Source organism: Equus caballus, chromosome 15 (genome assembly GCF_041296265.1).
Source record: "Equus caballus isolate H_3958 breed thoroughbred chromosome 15, TB-T2T, whole genome shotgun sequence".
In the NCBI taxonomy this organism is placed as follows: domain Eukaryota; kingdom Metazoa; phylum Chordata; class Mammalia; order Perissodactyla; family Equidae; genus Equus; species Equus caballus.
Window position 1 is genome coordinate 44,900,918 of NC_091698.1, and position 12,947 is coordinate 44,913,864.

At 41.5% G+C, this 12,947-nt stretch overlaps 1 long non-coding RNA gene across 1 annotated transcript in view; it reads left to right on the top strand.

Annotated features, from left to right (window-relative positions):
* Nucleotides 1-12,836, top strand: part of LOC138917663 (uncharacterized) — a 53,794-nt gene extending 40,958 nt beyond the window's left edge. The window contains exon 6 of the long non-coding RNA XR_011425973.1: nt 12,703-12,836. This is a non-coding gene — a long non-coding RNA (uncharacterized lncRNA). The remainder of the gene's footprint in view (nt 1-12,702) is intronic.
* Nucleotides 12,837-12,947: the final 111 nt, after the last annotated feature.

The window sequence follows — 12,947 nt, forward strand, 5'->3', positions numbered from 1 at the left end:
GAAAATGTTCACTTTCAACGTCCAATCTAGTTAGGCAAACCCTTACTTAGGCCTTTCCTGGTTCCCGGCCTCTGTAACTACATTCTCTCCGTAGTTCTGGGCATTTAACCTTAGCTTGCAGCCTCAGCGTCATATTAGCCTCTAATAGAATCTTAAGTGAAGCTGGGAGAAACTTCCAAGCATGAGTCCAATGCTGTGGAACTGAGCATCAAGCCCTACACTCACAGAAAGCCTTTTTTTAATAGTTAGGGCACTGTCTTGTCCCATAGAGCCACTTCCTGCATTTCGTACCCATGGGGATAACTGAGACTTGTCTTCACGCAACATGCCCTGTCCTTCTACCCCTGAGGCTCTTCCTTACTCTCCCCATCGTCACGTTTTCATTTAATTAAGGCCTAGAGTCCCTCACGCTCCTGCATGTTCCCTGGGGCCCTACAAGACACTGGCAGATTTTGTTAGTGTCAACTGCTTAGCTGTTTGGTGATCCAAATATGCCTTGCTCCTGTATTTTCCATTCCAGTGTCCTGCATACCTATTCTGGCGTTTTTTAACCTCAGGTTGGATTCACACCCTGGAAGGCCTACGCTTTGCCGGTTCCCATAGTTTCTAAAAAGCGTTTTATGCTTAGGTCTGTATTTTCTTGTGTCAACTGAGTGTGTTCCCACCCCAAGCTTGTGTCATTTAGCAAATGGGAAGTGCAAGACCCATATAGCCTTTCTAGATTCTGATCGATGTATGTCACATTTTCTGTAGTCGTGTCTATAGACGTTTGTACCGGATGTACTTTTAGGCCACTACACACCTGTTGGATATTACTTTTCATAGATTCCAAAGGAATATTTTATGATGTAGCACCAAACTTGAATGTACTGAGTTGTAAGTTTGCAAACGATGGTGTGCTCACATATGTCGTTCTTTTTCCAGATAGCAATTTACTAATATTGATCCATGTTTAATAATGTAGAAGATTTCCGAATTGTAAATGCTTGGGCATTGGAACTTGGTTACACTATGATTGTCCCAGAAATGTTAAAGCTAGTGATCTTTTTGCCGTTCGTTCATTCCTTTATTTTAGAACTCTGATCTTTCTGACCCTCCGTTTACCTAGCACTGAAATGGCTGTAAAGATTAACAGTGTTTGTAAGATATTTTCAGAAAGGAGAAAATAGTAAATAAACCTTTGCTATTAGAATTATCTACGGTTTAGGGGCTGGCCCCGTGGCCGAGTGGTTAAGTTCCCGTGCTCCGCTGCAGGCGGTCCAGTGTTTCATTGGTTCGAATCCTGGGTGCGGACACGGCACTGCTCATTAAGCCATGCTGAGGCAGCGTCCCACATGCCACAACTAGAAGGACCCACAACGAAGAACATACAACTATGTACCGGGGGGCTTTGGGGAGAAAAAGGAAACAAATAAAATCTTTAAAAAAAAAAAAAAAACGAATTATCTACGGTTTAATCTGAAATTTAGTGCCCCTTCTGCCTGCAGACCTGTTGTAGAACGTGGTGTTCTTTGCTGTTCCCCTTGTAGCCAGATTAAGGGTTTTTCTAACAGGTACTGCTCCCTGTGCCTGATACTGTGTGGAAATTGTAGCCTTGAGATCCACTCTTATCACTCTCAGTTATTTTTTGGTATTTCCTACAATATACATACCATCACCCTCTAGCTGATACCTGGCACAGGATAGGAATCCAATAAAGTTTCACTGTAAGTGGGAGGGTAGGTCGTTACAATGGTTTTGGAGGGTAATTAGACAGTACTTTTCAAAATTTTAAGTTTGCATGTCCTCTTTCTAGTAATTCTACTTCTAAGAATTTAAAAGTAGCTGTATTCACGCACGAGGGTGTTCACATTGCAGTCCGTCTGTAACAGAGGACAAAAAACCGGAAACCAACTAAAAGTCCATCAGTATTGGACTCATCATGTGAATTATGGTAAATTATAAGCCATGTAATACTATGCAAGCATTAGCAAGAATAGAATGGATGTATGAATAAAGGGACTGGGAAGTTCAGTGTCCAGGGTTGATTGTAGGATGTATAGAGTATGCTGCTTTTACACGAAATCGAGTCTATGCATATAGGTACAAAGAAATATTTATATAAAATATACGAGTGAATGTAAGCACTTGGAAAATATCAGGACAACCACACAAGGAACTGGGGAAGTGGGAAAAAAACCTTTCATTCCATGTCCCATATTGCTTGAAATCTCAAGGCCTTGACAAACGTGCCGTGATCTGCATGAGCTGTAGTTCTGTCCTCAAGCGAAGGAGGGCGCTGTGGCCACCAGAGTCCTGTTTACTAACCCAGCTTCTCAGGCCGCCGGCGTGGTGACGTCATCAGGATGGGAAGCAGCGCCTGCGCAGTAGTAAGGATGATGGTTGCCTAGATTGCTACCGAGGTGCTTGCAGTTGGGGGACTTGTTCTGTTCCCGAGCGCCCTGGACAGGGCACTTTCTCGCTGTTGGCATTCGATGGTCAGCATCTTGGGCCCGCATGAGACAGTGGTTTCATACCTGCCACGCCCAGTCCAGGGACCCTACTTGTCCGGGCGTTCTTCAGCCAAGAGGAAGGGTGGAAACCATGTCCCCGAAAGGTAATAAGCCTTGGCTCCTGGGCTCGGTCCTGCCGCCTTTTAGCTCCTGGGCCTGGGCGTCGTCCACTGGGGTCTCTGTCTGTCACTGTTGCCGCTGCAGGGCTCTTGGCCCCTCTGCCCTTGCTCGGAGGCACTGACTGGCTGGCTGCTCGCCAGCAGTAGCCGAAACAAACAAGTCTGAGATGTTCTGATTTCTCCCCATCCTTTTGAAAACAAGGCTGTGGCCATTGCTGCTCTGGTATGAGGCATACGGACTGCTTTTTAGGATGGTCTGTCAATGCTGGGGACAGGACTTAATTATCCCAACTGAGTCCTGCTCGATTCCTCAAATCGTGTTGTTTTGGCGCGGAAAATGTGAGTAATAAGAGCTAAGTTTGAGTGAAAAAGCCCTCCAGTACTGTTCAACTTTCTACGGAAAATGTTGGATTGTGTTGCGTCCAGGAATCACAAAGGGCACCTGGTGCTTCTCACCAGGTCTCATTGGAGAGATCTTCCTCTATAGTTCAAATGATTGACTGTGAAACTTTGCCTTTGAGACCTTCGTTTCCTCCATCTCATGCCTCACGAAGTCCACTTCATCTTATCTCCTGAATATCTTGGAATGTGTCACCTTCTTTCCCTCAGCATCCTCTTACAGAACTTGCCTGATCTTTTGCGTTTAGGTCCTGACTAGTGTGCATGTATCTACTCTCCTTTCCTTCCAAGCCATTCTTCACACAGGAACTCTTTTTAATAGGCGAGTTGGAACATTGATCAGAAGCATGGCTCAAAAGGATTGTTTCAGAATAAAAGCGAACTCTTGACTCTGACCTTGAAGAGTCTCCCTGGTCTAGAATCCTCTCTGCTTCTTCAGCCCCGTCTTGTGCCCCTTTTGCCCTCACTTTCTATCCTTCAGATTCACTGAGTTAGTTTCAGTTAATTCTCCCCGATCCTATAGAAGTTAGCTCAAATACTGCTTTTCACTGTAACTCCTAGCACTGAGTGAAGTTCACAGCCCCTTTTCCATTGGATATTCTTTCAAAATATGAACTTGAAGTTGTGCACTGATTGTGTTTGATGGCATCAGTTGTATGAGAGTTAAAAATAAACCATGAAGTGAAATAATTGAATTTAAACGATTTCAACTCTGGGACAACATAAAGCACACTAACATTTGTAGTATAGATGTCCTAGAAGGAGAAAAGAGAGACAAAGCAGCAGAGAATCTATCTGAAGGAAGAAAAGCTGAAAACTTTCCTAACCTAAGGAAGGATACTGATGGGGCTGAGAGCAGGCCGCTCCAAGGTGTGCCACTCTGGTATGCGGACTATTTCGAGCTGAAGACAATGAAGCCTCAAAAGACCCAGAAAGAGCATCTGACCTTCCCCCAAGCTGCCTAAAGAAATTTAAAATAAAGGTTGTCTCCAGGACAGGCCATCACCGTAGATAACTATCTAGGACACTTGGGGGGATCCTTGCTAAGTCCACTCTTATCAAAGTCCTGCTTATCAAACTTCTGCATTCCATCTCTATGACGATTGTCTTTCTCCCCCTTGAAGCCCCAGATCATTATGTGCTCCTTGCCTGTAGCTGAGGGTACTTAAACGGGTGGACTCAGCCAGATGGCCGAGTTACTCAGTTTACCCTGAGTTTCTCCCATGTATACATGCTATTAAATTTTGTTTGATTTTCTCTTGCTAACCTGCCTCTTTGATTATTTGGCCAGCCATAAGAACCTTGAGGAAAGGCTGTGGGGGGGAATTCTCCCACTTCCCCGACAATACAAACAGCCAGGCACAGAAAGCACAGAGTGCACCAAGCAAAATAAACCCATGAGGCCCAGACCAAGACACGTTATAATTAAAATATCCAAAATTAGAGATAAAAAGAGAATCCTAAAAACTGTGAGAGAAAGGCAGTAAGCACATATAAAGGAAACCCCATAAGGCTATCAGCTGACTTCTCAGCCAAGAGATTAGAGGCTAGCCAGGAGTGGCATGATATTTAAGGTGCTGAAAGGAAAAAATCTATACCCAAGAATACCCGGCAAGGTTATCATTCAGCATGGAAGGAGAGATAGAGTTTGCCAAACAAGCAAAAATTAAAGGAGTTTATCACCAAGAAACCAGTTCTACAAGAAACGCTAAAGGACCTTATTTAAATGAGAAAGAGAAGACCACAATAGGAATAAGAAAATTATCCCCAAAAAAGGCAATGAAATCATTGGTAAAGGCAAAAATACAGTAAAAGTAGCAGATCAGCCACCTATGAAGATAATACAAAGGTCAAGAGACACAAGTACTAAAATTACCTATTTCAATGATAACAAGGTAATGGATACACACAAAATAAGATGTTAGATATGATATCAAAAAGAAAATGGGGGAGGAGGGGAGTAAAAGAGTAGAGTTTTCAGAAAGAAGTCAAACTAAAGAGGCCTTCAACTCAATATAGATTGCTGTATACCTAGATTATTATATATGAACCTCATGGTAATCACAAACCAGAAGCCTATAATAAATACACAAATAATTAAGAGAAAGGAACCCAAACATAATATTAAAGACAGCCATGAAACCACAAGGGAAGAGAGCAAGAGAAAAAGAAAGGAACAGAGAAGAACTACTAAAACACCCAGAAAAAAAGTAAAAAAGTGGTAATAAGTACATATTTATCAATAGCTGCTTTAAATGTCAATGGACTAAATGTTCCAATCGAAAGGCATAGGATGGCCAATTAGATAAAATAATAAGACTGAGACATATGCTGTACATCAGAGACACACACTTCAGACCCTCGCAAACTGAAAGTAAAAGGATGGAAAGAGCTACTCCATGCAAATGGCAAAGAAAATAAAGCTGGGATAGCAATACTTGTATCAGACAAAATAGACTTTGAAACAAAAACTGTAATGAGACAAAAAAGGGCACTACGTAATGATAAAGGAAACAATCCGACAAGAGGATATAAGACTTGTAAATACCTGTGCACCCAACATAGCAGCACCTAAGTATATAAAGCAATTATTAACAGACATAAAAGGAGAAATAGACGGTGACAGAATAATAGTAGGGGACGTTAACACTCCACTTACACCGAAGGATAGATCATCCAAACAGAAGATCCATAAGGAAATGTTGGCCTTAAAAAACACATTAGACCAGATGGACTTAATAGATATATATAGAACATTTGATCCCAAAACCGCAGAATACACGTTCTTTTCCAATGCACGTGGAATGTTCTCCAGGATAGATCGCATATTAGGCCACAAGACAAGTCTCAACAAATTTAAGAAGATTGAAATAATACCAAGCATCTTCTCTGACCACAAAGGTATGAAACTAGAGATCAACTACAGGAAGAAAATCAGAAAAGCCACTAATTTGTCAAGATTAACCCTAATGCTACTGAGCAACAGTTGGGTCAATGAATAAATCAAAGGAGAAATCAAAAATACCTGGAGACAAATGAAAGTGAAAATACGACACGCCAAGATCTATGGGATACAGCAAAAGCAGTTCTAACAGAGAAGTGTATAGCAATTCAGGCCTACCTCAACAAACAAGAAAATTCCCAAATAAACCATCTAATGGTGCGCCAAAAGGACCTGGAAAGAGAAGAACAAACAAAGCCAAACTCAGTAGAAGGAAGCAAATAATAAACATCAGGGCAGAAATAAATGACATAGAGACTAAAAGAACAATAGAAAAAAATCAGTTAAACCAAGAACTGGTTCTTTGAAAAGATAAAATTGACAAACTTTTAGCTAGACTCACCAAAAAACCAAAGAAGTCTCAAATAAATACAATTAGAAATGAAAAAGGAGACATTACAGTGGGCACCTCAGAAATACAAATGATCATAAGAGAATACTATGAAAAGCGACACACCAACAAATTGGATAATCTAGGAGAAATGAATAAATTCTTAGACTCATACAACCTGCCAAAACTGAATCGAGAAGAAATCGAGAATTTGAATAGACCAATGACCGGTAAGGAGACGGAAACAGTGATCAAAAACCTCCCCAAAAATAAAAGACTGGGACCAGATGTCTTCCCTGGTGAATTCTACCAAGCATTCGAAGAAGACTTAGTACTCGTCCTCAAACTCTTCCAAAAAATTGAAGAGGAGAGGAAGCTTCCTGAGAAGCCAACATTACCCTGAAACCAAAACCAGACAAGGACAACAACAAAAAAAAGAAGATTACAGGCCAACATCACTGATGAACATTGATTCAAAAATCCTCAACAAAATATTAGCAAATTGAATACAACAATACATTAAAAAGATCATACACCATAATCAAGTAGGATGTATTTCAGGGATACAGGGATGGTTCAACATCTGCAAATCAATCATCGTGATACACCACATTAACAAAATGAAGAAGAAAAATCACATGACCATCACAATAGACTCAGAGAAAGCATTTGACAGGATACGGCATCCATTTATGATAAAAACTGTGAATAAAAAGAAAGTACCTCAACGTAATAAAGGCCATTTATGACAAACCCACAGCAAATATCATTCTCAATGGAGAAAAACTGAACGCTATCCCTCTAAAAACAGGAAGCAGACAGGGATGCCCACTTTCACCACTCTTATTTAACATAGTATTGGAAGTCTTAGCCAGAGCAATCAGGCAAGAAAAAGAAACAAAAGGGATCCAAATTGGAAAAGAAGAGGTGAAATTGTCACTATTTGCAGATGACATGATTTTATATATAGAACAACCTAAAGAATTCAGTAAAAAAACTTTTAGAAGCAATAAATGAATATGGTCAAGTTGTACGATACAAAATCAACATACAAAAATCCATTGTGTTGCTATACACTAACAGTGAAGTAGCAGAAGGAGAAATTAAGAATACCATCCCATCTACAACTGCAACAAAAAGAGTAAAGTATCTAGGAATAAGCTTAACCAAAGTGAAAGATCTGTACACTGAAAACTATAAAACCTTGCTGAAAGAAATTGAAGAAGACACAAAGAAATGGAAAGATATTCCATGCTCTTGGACTTGAAGAATTAACATAGTTAAAATGTCCATACTTCCTAAGGCAGTCTACATTTTCCATGCAATCCCTATCAAAGTTCCAGCGACATTTTTCACAGAAATAGAACAAAGAATCCTAATATTTATATGGAACAACAAAAGACCCCGAATACCCAAAGGGATCCTGAGAAAAAAGAACAAAGTTGGAAGTGCCACACTCCCTGATTTCAAAATATGCTAAAAAACTGTAGTAACCAAAACAGCATGGTACTGGCACAAAAACAGACACACAGGTCAATGGAACAGAATCGAGAGCCCAGAAAGAAACCCACACATCTATGGACAGCTAATTTTTGACAAGGGAGCCAAGAACATACAAAAGAGAAAAGAAAGTCTCTTCAATAAGTGGTGTTGGGAGAACTGAACGGCCACATGCGAAAGAGTGAAAGTAGACCATTATCTTACACCATGCACAAACATTAACTCAAAATAGATTGACTTGAATGTAAGCCCTGGAACCATTAAACTTCTAGAAGAAAACATAGGCAGTACACCCTGTGACATCGGTCTTAGCAGGATATTTTCAAGTACCTTGTCTGACTGGGCAAGGGAAACAATAGAAAAAATAAACAAATGGGACCACATCAAACTAAAAGCCTTCTGCACAGCAAAGGAAACCATCAACAAAACGTAAAGGGAACCTAACAATTGGGAGAACATACTTGCAAATCATATATCTGTTAAGGAGTTAATATCCAAAATATACAAAGAACTCGTACGTCTCAACAACAGAAAAACTAACAACCCAATTGAAAAATGGGCGAAAGATCTGAATAGACATTTCTCCAAAGAAGATATACAGATGGCCAACAGGCACATGGGAAGATGCTCAACATCATTAACTATCAGGGAAATGCAAATCAAAACTCCGATGAGGTGTCACCTCACTCCGGTCAGAATGGCTATAATGAACAAGACAGGAAACAATAAGTGTTGGAGAGGATGTGGAGAGAAGGGAACCCTCCTACACTGCTGGTGGGAGTGCAAACTGCTGCAGCCACTGGGGAAAACAGTATGGAGATTCCTCAAAATCTTAAGAATAGATCTACCATATGATTCAGCTGTTCTACTTCTGAGTATTTGTCCAAAGAACGTGAAACACAAATGCATAAAGATACATGCACCCCTATGTTCATCGGAGCATCATTCACAGTAGCCAAGACTTGGAAGCAACTTAGGTGCCCATCAAGGGATGAATGGATAAATGAAGATTGGTATGTATACACAATAGAGTACTACTCAGCCATAAGAAATGATGAAATCCGGCCATTTATGACAACGTGAGTGGACCCTGAGGGTATTATGCTAAGTGAAATAAGTCAGAGGGAGAAAGTCAAAACCCGTGTGATCTCATTCATAAGTAGAAGATAAAACAATGAAAATCAAACACAGAGAAACAGAGATTGGATTGGTGGTTACCAGAGGGGGAAAGGGGAGGGAGAAGTGGGTAATTAGGCATACATGTGTGGTGATAGATCGTAATTAGCCTTTGGGTGGCTCGATTCATGATGTAATCTACACAGAAAGCAAAATATATAATGATGTATACCAGTAACTTGTCTAATGTTACAAACCAATGTCTCCGCAATAAAATAATAATAATAATAAAACAATTTCAGTCAGCATGGGAGTATTGATGAACCTTAGCATTCGGGACTGGGCTGGGTTATCAGGGATACAGAAGGGCTGGCCATCTGTGTCTTCGACCTTGTTTGTGGAGACGTTTGCTCTGTTTTGTTGCCTTGTATCTGTTTTGAAGATGGGAAAGAAGGAAAAAGGGGAGAACAGGTGGTTACTAGGTGGGGTTGAAGAAGGGGAGCAGCAGGATGCCAAGCAGAGCAGAGGGGACCCACTGTGTGGGCTGTGAATTCCACTTTCAAGGAGCCTCATTCTACACAGGGAGACAGGCTAATGTCAAATTTGGCTCACAAAAAGTGTGTTACTAGGTGGAAAGAGTGTCTCCCAGTTGGACACCAGATGCTGGGGACTCATTTCATTGCTTTCAAAGTTCTTTTGAAAAGATAAGCAAAGGTTGATTTAGCATTCTTTCAGAAATCTGAATTCACTGTGTAGAGCTGTATCCTCAACCCTGTCTCACTCCGTTTCCCCTTTTTATAGCAGATACTTTGTAATATCCTCTTTACTCTCCTGAAGTGAAATTCTTAGATATATACAACCTGCTTCCATATTTAAGTTTAAGAAAAAAAGTCAATGCCGTGCTCTGACTATAATATAAAGGATAAGTAAAATAAAGTAATTTAGAATAGAGTAAGAAGTATTTACATTTCCATATGTCAATGCTTGGGCATGACTTTGCTGAAAATAAAGAAATCGTCAGTTATTTGCGCCATGAATGCCAAAGCTGCCCGTGCTCACTGATCTGGGTGGGTATGTTGCCTAGTGGCAGGAGTTTCAATGGTTGTGAGCTGTGCTTAGTAGATTTCCAAAGAAAACAAAGTACAGTCTTCACTAGGATGACAAGGTGACTGCTGTCCCGGACATTCAATGTCCGTGAAAACTGCGAAGAAACCCTTTGTGTTTACGTGTGAAATGGAGTCAAGTTCTAAGGCTTAGATACTTTTGAACAGTTTTTACACCTCTATGGATGTTGACTAGCACGTTCAAAAGTCACCCAGGTGTGAGACCCTGTTGTGGGGATGTTTTGAATTTGGCAAGATGTCTGGTATCCGTGACCCTCACCCACTAAACGCCAGTAAGACGCCCTCACTCCCGTCATCACAACCAAAAAAATGCCCTGGATCAGCAAGGTCAGGCTTTCAGTATGGAAACTGAAAAATTGTGTTTCTCTTTTAACTAAAAAAGGGAATATGTGGGGAAAGCATTTGACCGACTTAAAAAAGGTGAGAAGAGATTCCATGTCTCGTTACCCTGCCCGGCACAGTGTGGATTAGTGTCAGGAAGAGCCCACTTTGACTGTATTGGGAATTTATTTAATTTGTGTCTCATAGGTCAGGGTTTCTTTCTTCTTCACCTACTCTGTCAATTCTTCTGCATCTCTGAACTTAAACGTTAGTGATTTCATAGATAAACAAATGGTTCTGATTCACATCCAGCAACACCAAGCTTAGTGTTTGACACATCGTAGCTACTTCCCAGTCGTTGTTGAATGAGTGAACTGACGGCCCACCCCCAGCGCCACAGGCATTGGCGGTGCCTGTGAATTTCCTCCTCCTCTCCGCGATTGTCCTCACTCCTCGGTCCCTGCTCCACGGTCTCTCCAAGGGGATCCTGAGGTTCCCCCCGGTCCCTGCTTAGCTCCTTTTCTGCAAGGACATCAGCAGGGAGAAGCAGGAAGACTCTTCAGTCTCCTTTCCTCCACACAGCCAACATCTTTCCTGTGTGACGTGGTTATAGGAAGCCTCCTCTAGTTCTGTGTGCACAAGGTGTTCTCTTCAGTGTTGGGACTGTTTAAGGCGCCATCAAGGGGATTGCGAAGCTGCAGGGCCACTCCCAGTGCAGTCCCTGTTCACGCAGTAGAGGTAGGGAGATGAATGACCCCTGCGTGGCAGTGGAATGGGACAAGGTGTCCTGGGTGTTTGAGGGAAGTCACCCAAGGCAAAGCTGCCTCAGTACCTGGCAGTCGAGTGTCAGGCACAGTGGACTGTCAAGTGGCAAATGATGTGTCACAGAAATGTCACAGCAGAAATGCCTAGGAATGGAAAGGAGGGGGAAATGACAACAGACAGGGTTAATCAAGGAAGGCTTCCTAAGCGGTTTGTGACTAAATGAGTTACCTCAGGTTGGCTGTTGTTCAGATAGCTGGAGACGGTAATGATCCTCCAGCTCCAAGTCTGGAAGAAACTGACAGGAGAGATTGTACGCCTTGTTGTAATTAACACAGTCTTCAAACCTTTCACAGTGTTCGGTGGAAGACTCAGCATCGTAGATCTGTCAGATCTGCCTAAGTTAATTTGTAAATTTAGCATCATCTCATATCATCTGATTCTAAAGCTCGTATAGCAAAAGAAACTTACATCACCAGGAAAATTCTGAAAAGGAAGAAGGTAGAAAAGGGTTGCCTAGCCCTACCAAATGTTAAGCCATACTAGAAGTGTTGCTGGAGCACAGGGGATTTTTCGGGTGGTGAAGCTAATCTGTCTGATACTCTAGGGGTAAATGCATGTCATTGTACATTGGCCAAAGCCCATAGATTATACAACACAGAGTGACCCGTGACGTGAGCTATGGACTTTGATAATGATGTGTCAATGTTGCTTCATTGATTACAACAAATGGAGCACACTGGTATGGCATGGTGATGGTGGGAAAGGCTGTGTAGGGTGAAGGAGAGATGGTTAAAGTGAGAACTCTTTACTTTCTGCTCCGTTTTACTATGAAGCTAAAACTGCTCTACAAATGAGTCTATTACTTTTTTACTTTTAATATTTTTTGTGAGGAAGACTGGCCCTGAGCTAACGTCTCTGCCAGTCTTCCTCTGTTTTGTGTGGGATGCTGCCACAGTGTGGCTTGATGAGCGGTGCTGGGTCCACACCCTGGATCCCAAACTGCAAACCCCGGGCCACCGAAGTAGAGCTGGTGAACTTAAGCACTACGCCACCAGGCCGACCACCTCTGTCAGTTTTTTAAAAGATGCGTTGCTGGCCCTTGAGTAACCACAGATCAGTGGAACAGAGTACATAAATAAGATAAATACATAAAAGAATATTTAGCACTAAGAGCCATCCTTCATTTATTTAGATATTCTAGGAGTATTTATAAGTGCCTACTCATAGGCACTCCGCTTGGAGCTGGAGGTACAGTGGTGGACAACACTGATGTGGTCCCTGCCTTCTGGGAGTTTACAGTCTGGTTAGGTACCCCCGTGACACAAATACAGAAATAAATCTCTAGAAGTGAGCTTATTTTCTTCCGTCTAATCTCTGGGGGAAAAGATTGTAATCTAGCTTGTAACTTCCAGAAGAGTGGAAACTTTCCTCTGAATCGCACTGTATGTTAGCATCATAGGGCTTGAATGAATGACGATATAAGAAAGGATTTGAAGCACACATTTGCTGTTTCTTATTTCATTCTCTCTGACAGAGTTTGGAAAAGAATCTTGTTGTAGAAGAATGTTGTTACCCCTTGGATGTTTCCAGCAAAATCTGAGAGCAGAGTGAAGAACTTGGACTGATTATTGATGTAACACACACTCCCCACTAATACAAACCAGAGGTAAATGGAACCCTTAATTGAAAGGAAGCGTCTTCATTCTTATGGTATAATAAGCATAGTAATTCAGTAGTTGTAATCCTGGCCTTCTCTCATGGGTAGTATTTCAAAAAGGG